This window comes from Penaeus monodon, chromosome 26, assembly GCF_015228065.2.
Source record: "Penaeus monodon isolate SGIC_2016 chromosome 26, NSTDA_Pmon_1, whole genome shotgun sequence".
Classification (NCBI taxonomy): Eukaryota; Metazoa; Arthropoda; class Malacostraca; order Decapoda; family Penaeidae; genus Penaeus; species Penaeus monodon.
In genome coordinates, this window is record NC_051411.1 from 34,924,384 (window position 1) to 34,937,828 (window position 13,445).

General features: G+C 39.7%; 1 long non-coding RNA gene and 1 other non-coding gene across 2 annotated transcripts; one reads left to right on the forward strand and one right to left on the reverse strand.

Moving 5' to 3' along the window:
• Positions 1-3,874: 3,874 nt before the first annotated feature.
• Positions 3,875-3,947, forward strand: Trnaf-gaa. The gene has a single exon. It is a non-coding gene; the product is annotated as a tRNA-Phe (tRNA).
• A 2,145-nt stretch (positions 3,948-6,092) lies between these two features.
• Positions 6,093-11,916, reverse strand: LOC119590115. The gene is made up of 2 exons (XR_005230240.1): positions 11,361-11,916; positions 6,093-6,279 (listed from the first exon to the last, which is right to left on the reverse strand). It is a non-coding gene; the product is annotated as an uncharacterized LOC119590115 (long non-coding RNA).
• Positions 11,917-13,445: the final 1,529 nt, after the last annotated feature.

The window sequence follows — 13,445 nt, forward strand, 5'->3', positions numbered from 1 at the left end:
ATTGTAGAGCACCATCATGAGTTCGGACATGGGCTGTTTGCAACTTACATCGACCCCAAGAAGGCATTTGATACCGTACATCATGAATCACTCTGGGATATCCTGAGACTAAGAGGAATTCCAGCAGGGATTATTGGATTATTTGCAAGCCTGTATACTGGTATTTAAAGTGCTGTAAAGTATAGTTGGGGCCTGTCGAGTTTCTTCCCTGCTAGTTCAAGAGTAAGGCAAGGCTGTGTTCATGCACCAACACTTTTCAACACATGCATGGACTGGATATTGGGTAAAGCTACTGTCCAAAGTCACTGTGGAGCAACTCTGGGAAATATCAAGGTTACAGACCTTGATTTTGTTGATGTTGCTATTCTACTATCTGAATCTCTAGGGCTAGAGATCTGGACTAAGACCAAGATTCAGGACTTTGAGGGCCTGCTAGATCCTTTTCAGTCGGTTCGTGCTTGCGGTCGAGGTCCCAGAGAGTTTTATATATCTAGGTAGTGCAGTTCATGACTCTGGGCTGTCAGACCAGGAAATCAGTAGATGGACTGAACTGGCAGCAGGGGTCATGAAAACTCTTGACAAGAGTATTTGGAGATGCCAGTACCTGTGTAAACTAAATGCTATCTTATGCTTTGGAATCTCGTCTTGATGTCTTTTGTAACAGCTCCTTGCACTGAATCATGGGGTCCAACCAACGGTAGCACTGTGAGACTGGTACAAGACCTGTTACTTACACAATCCATAATTGACGACTCAGGCTATATGGCCATCTGGCTCGTTTCCTACAGGATGATCCTGCCCATGAGGTTGTTTATGTTTGAGACAACCCTGGGTGGAAGAGTCCTGTGGAACGACCTAGGAAGTTGTGGCTTGGGCATATCGATCAAACCTGTTGTGAAGAGCTAGATATGGGCCGGTCCCCTACCTGGCGGCTCGCCATGAAGGATCCTCGTAGGTGGAAAGGAAGGGTGGATGCAGCTATGCGCCCCTGCTGGTGTAGCTCCATAATGATGATGAAGATGAATATTTACTTTTGGGGAACCCTCAGACTAAATCTGTCACAAACCCTCAATATTATTTTACCTTGTTCTCTATAGATTCCCCGGAAATATGTGAGAATTAGTACTAGAGTGGAATGGAATGAGACAGCTATGGAATATGCAATAGCTGCATTTAATGAAAAAAAAATATATAAGTTTGAAAAAAGCTTCAAAAGGATTCAAGATGCCCAAAACAACACTTGGTCGCCGTGAACAAAGGTAAACAATGGCCTGTCACATCCTAATCAAGGTAAAATGTCTAGTCTCGCATACCTAAAAGTCTATCCTTTGTGAAGACCCATTATTTTTGCATTGTTTCCTGTAGCTTACCCCTTTGCTTTAAAAGTTTGCATTTGTAAAGCACTTACTTCTGTTTATTTCCAGGTTGGACTTGCGGGGAAAGACTGGTTATTGGGCATCCAACGTCACCACCCACAACTTGTAATTCAAGCTCCAGAAGCAACTTCTGCAGCAACAGCGAGTTGCTTCTGTCATACAATCAGAAATGTTGACAAGCTCTTTGACATTTTATCCTCAGTGCAGGCAGACCATTCCTTCCCTCTACACAGGATTTTTAATGTTGATGAGACAATAGTGCAAACAAAACCCACTAAAACCCTGAGTCTGCAGGAGAGAGAGGGAGAGAGAGAGAGAGAGAGAGAGAGAGAGAGAGAGAGAGAGAGAGAGAGAGAGAGAGAGAGAGAGAGAGAGAGAGACAGACAGACAGATTTACTTCTGCTGAAAGGGGGATTTTAGTTATATGAGTATTGTGGGCCACCTTTCCTCATCTTTCCAAGAGTTCAAATGAAGCAAGAACTGAACCCAGTTCCTGGATGGATCTAGTTCCCGGATGGATCCAGGAACTGGGAGGATGCAGCTTTCCATTTTACTTACCGTTATTATCACTTTGCCACCATACGGTAGTCATAGAATGCAGCCACTGGATGTTTCCTTCATAAATCCACTAAATCTTCCTCAGAAACAATCCTCCCAGGTAGGTGATCGTCTACAAACTAAATGCATTGTTTGGACCGACATCTACAAGCTACTGTTCCAAACACAGTCATCAATGGCTTTAGGAAGACAGGAATTTACCCGATGACTTTTCGCCTGCCCACGCAACAGATATTCCATTATATGGTGCACAGAAAGAGGAAGATTGAGCCAGATGAGCCGGTTGCCCCGCTAATCATGGCCTTTGAGAATGAACCTCGCTTGGAGAGTGATGCTGAGCCAGAAAATCAGAGCGTTATGCTTGGTCTTTTAACGCCAAAAATGACTCGTAGCCTGTTCAAGCCAGGAAGTTCTCCTCAGGATATAAATCTCTTGCCAAAGCTGGCCACTTGTAGAGCCTATTTTTCAGTCTGTGGGCTCTTGACGTTGAGTGGCGAGCAGGGTTAAGCACCGCGTGAAAACACTAAGGATTAATTGAATCTGTAGATGAAAAAACAGACCGTAACTATAAAAAATTGCAAAGAAATTTATAGGTTGATGTCAAAGGGTTAATAATAAGCAATACATATCATCTTTCCTTCATGGAGTAATATACGAAATACAGCAAATGAAAACGGCACAACCAAATCAACTTTCTTTCCATGCGGTTATCACTAATACACGGTGGAGTCTCAATGATACTAGACTGGGTGGTCTACGCCTAGGCCTCTAGAATATGCATTTTTAAAGGGGATATACTGGAAGTAACTCAACATACTCATCAAAGTCCGCAATAAGAATTCGAGAAATAAAAGAGAAAAAAAATATGAATGGCATCTGTCTGGGATTCCAAACGATAATTAGGGGAAACGTCAATACATGCACAGTACAAGCCTCAGGTTTGTACTATATATGCATTTCAAAATTATCACAATTTCCACTTTTTAACTTTAAATTACGATACAAGGTAGATGGAATTCTTGTCGCTCTTCCTGATAATATACAATTGATATCAATAATATAAAATAGTGTGCAAAAATATTATACTTCCTTATATTCTTACACAATTTCTGAAGTCTGCATTCGTATTTTTTTATTCAGAAATAAAATTATTTCCCATTTATACTGGTATTATTAATCATGCGAAAATCATTTGTCTGTGAATTTTGATTAGAAAATCAGTATTTTTACAACCTGTAACAAGAGGAAGCTCTTAACCCAGTCGGCACGGATGGCAAGAATACATGCCATACCCACTGTAATACAAGTTTATTGTATTTACACATAGATGGCTCTACAAGAGCTTAATCACCATGGAGTCAGTTATAAGTCCTACCTATCTCACCCATTTACCCTTTTCCTTGACTTTTGGAAAGAGTCTTTTGCATTAGGTCATTGTCTTAAATGTTACCAAGATTTTGATAACAATTTAATAATCATAACATCAATAACAATAACAACAGTATCGGTATCACATGTGGAGCCATCTGTAACAAAATTCACAAAAAACTACAGGGAGCAGAACATACATCCGTGGCGGTTGGGTTAACAGGACCTCGCTAACGTTTTCAGTATGGGCGACCATCGGATAATGTTCTCTGCACTCTTTCTTGCCATCACATAAAGAACCAAAAAATCTCATATAATTCATCAATGGGATGGACCATAAGAGATTCTGCAGTGAACAGAAATCACTACATATGTACTTCTTAATCAAAATCTACAGGTGAAGACTGCCATGTATTTAGAGACATTCATCAAGTATACCCACACGCATGACTAAATAAAGAATTACATACTATGTTTGTGAAAAAGTAAACGTTATTGTCAGTATCGATTGTTTCTTGATAATCATATACATATTATCTTCAGATCTGATGGAGACAGGTGCGAGATTAAAAGCCTAGATAGCTCAGTTGGGAGAGCGTTAGACTGAAGATCTAAAGGTCCCCGGTTCGATCCCGGGTCTGGGCAGTTTTGAGGCTGTAAACTACGTGGTGCAGAGAACCACGTGTACAGGGAATGTCGCGCGAATGAGGCGTTTACTAACATTTTTTTTTAAACCAAGAAAACTAGTAAGAGTAAAATTGTATTTGCTTTTGCATGTTGCTATTTTTAGTAGTAGTAGTATCATCATCATTTTTATCATTAGTAGAATTACCAGCGTTTTAACATAGACGGGTGCTTATTCTCGCTCACTGACAAATAAATAAAATTTATTGATTTTTTTATATATATTTTACTATATATTTATTATTTATTCAATATATATATATATATATATATATATATAATATATATATATATATATATTCCATATATACATATACATGTGTATATATATACATATATATATATATATACATATATATATACATATATATACATGTCTATATATATATACACACACATACATATATATATACACATTCATATACATATATACATGTCTCATGACGAAAATATTTTTGGGGAATTATATGCAATCAATGGCACAGAAGGCTGCCTCATGTGATGTAATATTTCAACTACACACGTTGCAAGAACTTATTTTGTGTTCAGTTTGGCAATAAATGCAAACCAACCGGGGCAAGGTGGATCAAATATGATTCAACACATCAAAGTTGCCTTAAATTTACTTCGGTGCACAAATGAATAAGGCCATCTAGCGCATTTACATAGATGCTAATAAACCAAGGTTCAGTGTACAAACTTTGTAGAGGATGTAAAGGGTCACTTTTACACTGATTTACATAAATACAACTCGTACCAGAAACCAAGAACTGTCGCTGATTGAAATAAACTTTATCCTTAGTAAATTCTGCTTTGCCTTCTGATACCATGAAACCATAAGATTGATATAAGGAACATACATACCCAAAAATACAAGCACGCATGAATAGAATAACACAATGTGTGAAATCATTTACGTAATCTAAATACATAATAAAGCTAGCGATCAGAAATACGAGTAAGAAGCAAAATAATAAACTCCGTATCAAAATGAATTAAGGTCCGAGATAAACACATCGCATTACGTAACTCTGCTAGCAAGATGAGAGAGAAGGTTTAAATAGGTTGTACTTAAACGATGAAGCACACAACTTAGAATGAACTCGCCACAGAACGACGAAATGAGAAATTGAGGAATCTCTCTTTCAGCGTTAATGGTGACGAGGAGGTTAAAGGCATAACATGGTACGCCTCGAATTTTTCTTGATTATACACCATGGAGATACAAGATATACTGCAAGACCTAAAATATATCATCCTGACCTAGGCTTATAGTGTTTCCATTTCCAAAGCAAGTCACAAAACTGACACTAGAGTAACATTTTTTCGCCTTTTAATGCGACATCTAAAGATTCCTCTTTTGAAGAATGACTTATCAGAACCCACTTTAAAGAACTGAATGCCTTGGCGAATGCTCAAACCAAAGCAAAGAATGAATGAATGAAGTGTCTTACATCAAGTAGGAGTTATAATTCAGTCGACACGTGTATTTGCAAGTTGCATTATTAAGGATTACAAATTGGAGAAAAGTCAATGGGGAAAAAAAAGGTCTTTCCTAAACTGTAAAATACTAAGTCACTTGTTTAGCTAACATGCTAGGCCCCCTTATGATTGAACATATTGAAGAAAAAAATTGTTTTGGTACAGTGTATAAATCTAATTAGCATGTACAGGAAGTCCACAAGACACTCTTCCTTAGGCGTGGAACACCGGCCTTAGCCCTTATTCCCTATCAGTAAACAGGCCTTACCATAAGAATTTGAGCAGACGGGCAATAAATCGTCCTTTCGTTGCTATCAGGCGGGCGATTTTTACAATGCATAAAACTGGTTCGCAAATGCCTTGAAGCATATGTAAAAATAAAAAGAAATACGATTGGACTAGAATAAGAGGGTTTTAAAAACCAAGACTTATAAGAATAAGATTTTCAACAACTAATGAAAGTAATAACATGTACTGTATCTACTGTTCTTCATCACAGGAAAATTAGTCTTCGCTCGTCCCTGATTCTGATTCACTTTCAGAAATAACTTCCATACATCTTTTGCATTAACAAGTTACGATTTCCGTTGTGGACAGATCAAGAAGGTGAAAAATATCAGGTAGTGTTAAATTAGCAAAGGTTTTAAGAAAACTCTATTGGCATATAATAAAACGAAAACCCAGACGGGCGGTTCTTTAGGAAATAATCAACGAGGTGGGCGACACATTGCCCGCTTTGGGTGATGGAGGCGCACGCGGGAGATCGTCAGCCTCAATCGGCCAGGCCTGAGTAAAGCACAGCCACTTGTATCTGTCAAAGAGAAGAAAACATGTCAGACTCTTATTGTGTATGGGGAATAAGTGTATATCACTGCGTTCTATTTTACCTTATTTCATTCATCTTTTCTAGAATTTCTTTGAATAATAGCTTACATACAAACATGCAACAAAAACATCTACCACACAATAATACATACTGCTGGAACAATATATAGCCTATTACAGATACGCGAGATCTCGTTTCTCGACCAATCATAACCCAGTCCCCCCCCCCCCCCCCCCGCCAACTTCCAGCGCAGCAGACACCAGACGAACCCTGCCAGCCCTGAGAGGACCCTGGAGGTACGCTGCCTTTACACGGTCGATGGTCCCTGTGTCCTCACACATCTCGGCCGGCGTAGGGCCAACCAACCAGAGCTGACGCGGTCGCCATAACTATGAGGGCGTACTGTGGAAAATCGTCACTAACTAGGTAATTTACCTTTAAGAAATGCATCAACGGTTCTGATTTTCTGGTTAGAAGACTCAAAAATGGGATAAAGACATCTGCACTACCTATTACAAACATCTCTCCATTTCCTGACATCTTTCTCCTCTCTCCCTAGTCCAAACTGTACTCTAGACGCACCCAGTATTGATTTCCCCCTCCTTTCTGTGGTTTCCTGCCCCCAAATCCTACTACCTCTGCTACTTCTCGCTCTAACCTTCATCTCCTTAAGTTGTATGATTTCCGTCTGTCTGTCTGTCTTCTCTCTACTATCTCTCCATCTCCCTCTATTACTTTCTCTCTCTCTCTCTCTTCTCTCTCTCTCTCTCTCTCTCTCTCTCTCTCCCTCCCTCCCTCCATCCCTCTCTCTCCCTCCCTCCATCCCTCTATCTCCCTCTCCCTCCCTCCTTCTCTCTCCCTCTCCCTCCTTCCCTTCCTCTCTCTCTCTCTCTTTCTCTCTCTCTCCCGCCCGCCCACACTCTCTTGCAATACACAAAACTGCACGGACCAGGTTTTATACTCTCGGGTGTGGGAGACTGAACACAAAACAAATCACGCCTTACTTTTTTGAACAGATAATCAGTAATTTCTTACTACTGTATGTTAAATACTATGCTATACAAAATAAGGGTATAAGAAAATATAGTTAAAGTAATTGAAATTAGGCAAATAAACAAACACACATTCCTGGATCAATCAACGTGAAAAACGGTAATAAAATGAACGGGGACATACACACTGAAAAATTACGCTCAATGTAGTAAGACGAGCAAGACCATATGCAAATTTTTTCCTCCAACTGACTGAGTCGGTGGGATCATCAGCAGTGCAAGGTTTCACTCTCTGAGTATACAGAACACCAAAAATGAAAATCTATCAAAAGATTTTTTGGATGAGACAAAATCAAATAATACCATGAACATGCAACGACGAACAACTGAAGGAAGTATCTAAAAAAAATGCAGTGAGTATTTGCAAACCACTGTATTTGGTAACGAACTATATTATTTGAAACACAAAATCCTTTACGGGAGAACTTTCTTGGCCGAGGCTGCATAGGTACAGCCTGAGAAAAACAGAATGAAAGCGTAACAAATTTTACACGCGACTTCTAAGCATAAATTACACCTGGAACGCATTAGGCTGAAATTCAATGATGAGCAAATAATAAATAAATAAAACGTTAAAGGTGGTGTTTTCGGGGCAGAGCCTCTGGCTTCCTCACTAGTTCTAGGGACAGACCCTTGCTTGCTTGCTTGAGATTTGCGAAGTTCTGGCTTCGCCCGGGCCTTTCACTTATGGCCCGGCCTGTGTCAGCTTTTTATGGCTGTCTCATTTGTTGGTCTGACACTTGGTGCTTACCGTGGCGGTGGGATTGCCAGCAGGCGCTCCTGTAGCCGTGGTGTAAGCATCTCGCATAATCTCTTTACCAGCACGACGGCTGTGTTCTGTGGGGTTTGTCTTAGGAATTGCGTGTGCACGCAATTCTCCAAGTAGTGTATCAGTGTGGCGTTCGGCTCGCCGCAATGCATGCAACACCTCTCTTCACGTTCTATGGTTTGTATGATCTGCCATGCACAGTGGTAACCTAGGCGCATTCTGTGCAGAATGACTTCGGTACCTCTGTTGTTTATTTCAGAGAGTGCCAGTGGTTCATAGCCTGTGGCATCTGAGTACCAGCTGGCCGAGGGGGAATGTCTCGTTTCCTCTCTGTGAAGCTGCAGGAGGAAGGAGTTGGCCGCCACCGTACACTTCCTCCTAAGTAAACTTCGGCTCTGATGTATTATCATGGGATTTGGGGGCATACCCCGGCCGATTTCGGCTAATCTGTCAGCAAGCTCATTGCCTCTGATCCCTATATGGCTGGGAACCCAGTTTATGATAATTCTTCTACCCTGAGCAAGCATCCTTTGTGTTATAGTGCCGATGGTTGTCAGGAGGTAGATGTTGTCAGTGGGTGAGCGCTGCTGAAGACAGTCGACGGCTCCTTTGGAGTCTGTGTGTATGACCACGTGTCCTTTTCTCCTGGACGCGTGTCTCAGTGCTCCCATGATAGCAACTACCTCTGCCTGTAGCGAGGAGGCGTTGTCTGTTACCCTCATGGATATTGTGGCATCCCTTGCTGCAAAGCCGGCAACCCGTCTTGGGATAAGCTTTATTCTTCATCACACCATAAAACTTGTCTTCAGGATTTGCCTACAGCTTATTTTCCATATCTACAGTACTTTGATAATTCTTCGATTTGATTGGAGTATAATTCTTAGTCTCAAGCATGTGAAAATAAACTTCAGCTGCTGTGATCCAATGCCTATATCTATGAAAGATACGGCGCAAAGGACGAGACAAGCTCTATTGACCATAATGGACTATAGGAGACGACAGAGTACACTGACGAGACAACTAAGTTAGGGTATTAGCAAACATTAACTCTTGTTCTGAAAACAGTTTTCCGAGACAAGGCGAATATGTAAAACCAAAGTCCTATAAGCTTGCACAGTACCTGCTCTGTCTTACCAATCAAACCCTGTGAATATGTCTCGTTGGAGATGTTGATCTTATTGCAAATGTTCATCTTTTATATATGATCCTTGTCCTAAGATTTTTTATATCAACCAGATATATAAACAAGTAAAACACTGTGATGTAGCCTCTTGGCTATTTCTAACCAACGTTTGACTCTTAGAATGGAAGTCTTTTTTTTGCAGTACATGCAGACACAGTACCTGTTCAGTAAGAAAAATATTTCAAGACAAGCAAATCGTGTCTTGGATTATTTTCGAGTCTTCCTTAAAAGCTGAATATAAGACACCTCCCACCCCTCCACATTCCCGCAGAAGATATCCAATATGACCTTTCGATGTACATCCGAATCGTACTGTTCTTCCCTCTCCAATTCGTTCTTCGTTGTGAAAAAGTGACGCATGTAAAGTTCTTTATATAAAATACTTCAACATTGTTTGGGACATGGGTATGGTATCTTATGTTGGATAATTATAGCTGCAAAAAAAGGGCTGAAGTGGTGTGGGATGACCCAATATTAATATCAGTTACAAGTTTCTAGGAGAATGCATGTGGTTTTGTTACTTCTCAATGAGTTGCCAATCCAACTGTGCAGTGCACTGCTTATCAGACCTATCACCAACACAGTGGCTAAAAATATATATTAAACAAGTGAACAGGAAACTGTCTTAGGACTCGCCAACTGAATACACACTAACAAACATCCAAAAGCCTGAGACAATAAATATGGAGAAAAAAGAGGCTTCTCCATCTGCAATGGCATCACCGTCTTAACTATAAATAATTGATGATAAAAAAAACCGCTTACAAATGTATATTATTTTACCTTTGACCCCCCCCCCCCACAAGCAGTAAGCAGGGCCTTACAATTTCACCCTAAATAAGACAAAAAGAAAAGAAAAGAAAACCAAAAAATGGAACGACGATATGGCGACACTGACACTGTTGCCGCCTAGAGATGACGGTATTTAACATATTAAACAAGTAAAGTTCTCCTACTGAGTTGATATAAGTCGAATATCCTCAGCGTGAATGTTTCACAATGTTAATCTTAATAATGAATTGTTCTTGTACGAATGGGGAGCAAAATGGTCACAAGTGTTTAATATAACGGCCAGGCCAGACGTTTCACTCGGTACTCACGTGCCAGAACTTCACTTCATGCGCCAGACAGCAACGGCGAGAACAACGGTGTCTCTGTCTGTCATTTGGGAGGATGACTTAAGGTGCCATAACCTACAGCGTTTTTCTTTTGTTGTTGTTTTTTTCTCAAGACAATCATGAATCAATATTTTGCACACTATCCTTAAAGAAATAAATAACTGATATTTCACATTACGTAGAGGAACCTCATTTACATGATCATATGCTCAGTACCCTTACTTGATAGCTAGTTTCAATTCAGTGTTTATTAAAGGCCTATCGTTGACTTAGCCCAAGTCAGTGCTGGTCCCAAGCCCGGATAAAATAGAGAGAATGATTACCTAAAAGGTAACACCGGCACTCTCCGTGGAAAGGAACTGGGGACCCTACCACGTATTCACTCCAAGAGCATCACAACATGAAAACTACAATTAAGTATCATGCTGTGACCACGGCGGCTCAAACATGAACCTACCGTAAAAAAAAAAAAATCGTTGACTTATATGAGTAACAATACTGTAGTAATCACTAAAGTACTACTGTATATTTAACATTAAATAATGAATATATGGAAGCTGTTACGGAACGGTCATCTAGATTTAAAAAGAAAGAAAGAAAAAAAAAATATATATATGTATATATATATATATATATATATATATATATATATATATATATATGTATAATTACAAAAAGGTGTGTGTGGGGGGGGGAGGTTGAGATCACGAAATCAGAACCTGTATAAGGATGTGAACATTATTTATTACCTTTTTTGACCACTATATTTGACTAGACTAAGCGTAACAATAAAGGACCAAAATCCACAACATCCGTTGTTTGTATAATTAACTGCGAGGTAGTTTACTCCACGCGTGTGTGGACAGAGCACGTATATTTTCTGCGGAATGTTACTATTCCTTTTCGTTAATAAGAGACGAAATTCAGACAGGGTAATACTGTACCTTGCCCATTCGCCAGACTTCCTTAGTCTCGGTAGTACTGACTTGTAGAAATTCATCTAATCAGAAAAAAAAACTATCTGCGTTGTCTTGCCTTTGTCTCGTCTTCCTATGACCGTGTCTGCGTCGAATTAAGATACTCCACATTCTAACGACTATGCAAGAACGACGAATATGCCAAACTGCCAAACCGGTCGTTCAATACTATGAGCGACGGGCTTCGTGTTGAATTTTAATTATTATAGCGGGAAATGTAGTGGGAGGGGGAGGACTCATGGCATCTCTGATTACCGTATGCCTATAGTTTATGGAGTAATTGGGTAGTGCCTCGACCATATAGCGAGGCCCGGGTATAATTAGCTGACTGGACTGAACTATGGTAGTCGCGAAGTCTTCATCAAAAACCGAGTTGAGTTTATCACGTTCATTAACTTCATATGCAAAGCCTTCTCTTCCCGGCAAAATACAGGTCTCGCAAACACATTGTAATCTCCCACCCACTACTCAAAGAAAATTAAATTAATTAAGCATACAAACTACATAATAAAACCCCAACATAAATTACCTCAAAAGCTAGATCCACTACGTAAAACACATACACACACACACACACACACACACACACACACACACACACAACAGAGAGAGAGGGGGGGGGGGGCGCACTCACAGTCATCATAATCAAGCAATCCCACATACTTCACGCTCGAGACAAAACATAGGAACACTGCTGTTCGTTTACTGGCAACCCTGGTAAGATTTGAGAACTGTTCCAGGAAGGAAGAGTATGATGATAGGGTTGGTAAAGATGATGATAGCGATGGTGATGATGATGATGATGATGATAACGATAGCGATGATCATGGTGATAGTGATGAGAATAATGACTGCATATACAATGATGAAGGGTGTAATAAAAATGATAATGATTGTGATAACAATCAAGATACCAATAATGATGATAATAATTTCATTATAAGCGAGTATTAAAATATGAATTCAAGATTAAATATCCTTTTATTTACTGAAGCAGGTGACACCATAAAAGGCAAAGGGAAATGTTACGTGATGGGACATTGGGAAGTTGTTCATGCAAGAATTATTATGAGTTCGGTCACACATGATTATGACCTTCCTATTCCCTTAATTTACGAACCACTTAAAAACCAAATACCCTTAATTGGCTCCTATTTGAACCCTTACCCACCCCCGGGAACCGATCTTGACCTTGATTTCTAATACTGAGAGCAACATAACACCGCACGGTTTTAATTCATGTACAACTTCATTGCCAAGCTATGGTCCTCATAAACATCTATTCTCATGATAAAATAATGTAAATCAATTTTAATAAAGTAAATATGTGAATTAAAATAACGGCAGATAGTATCTACTCCAATTTCTAAATATACTACTCTCTCCTCTATGTTCGGCTACGTCATAACCAGACCCGACATTATTACCCTGTAAACACCACCAAACTGCATATATTATCTAAATAGTCATAAACTCATAAAGAGGTTCATTTTCCCGCAACCTTCGTATCATCCACTGAATCCAAGCTATTCAGTGGAAGGGTTGAGGGAGGGAGAGAGGAAGTATCCTAGGTTGGGTGTAGTAAAAAAAAGGTAAGCGAGATATTCGGACTACCCGTTCGTTGTGCTAAGAACTCGTCTACGAAAAGCGAAAGTGGTTAGAAGAAAAAAGATCGAAAGGTATTAATGTCCCTATCCTTATAATTTAATTTTCTACAAATGATAATAAAAAATATACGAATAAATGTAAACTCTTGAAACCCGGGGCAGAGCAGAGACCACTAAGACCACGCCACTGCACGTGACCTTGAATTATCATCCTCTTACAGTGAACATGATTCTCTGGTATCACGCTTTCATCACTCAACACGCAGGGAAGGAAGGAATTAGACACGGAAGGAAGGGATTATCATGTCTTCACTAAATACACAAAATCTCCTTCCACTGTTTTAAATATTCGATGAGTTGTTATCCGGGCTTCAATAAATCATGATGAAATGTTAGTATAAGGATGGTGTTGGTGAACATCACTTAGTACATAAGGCAAAACACA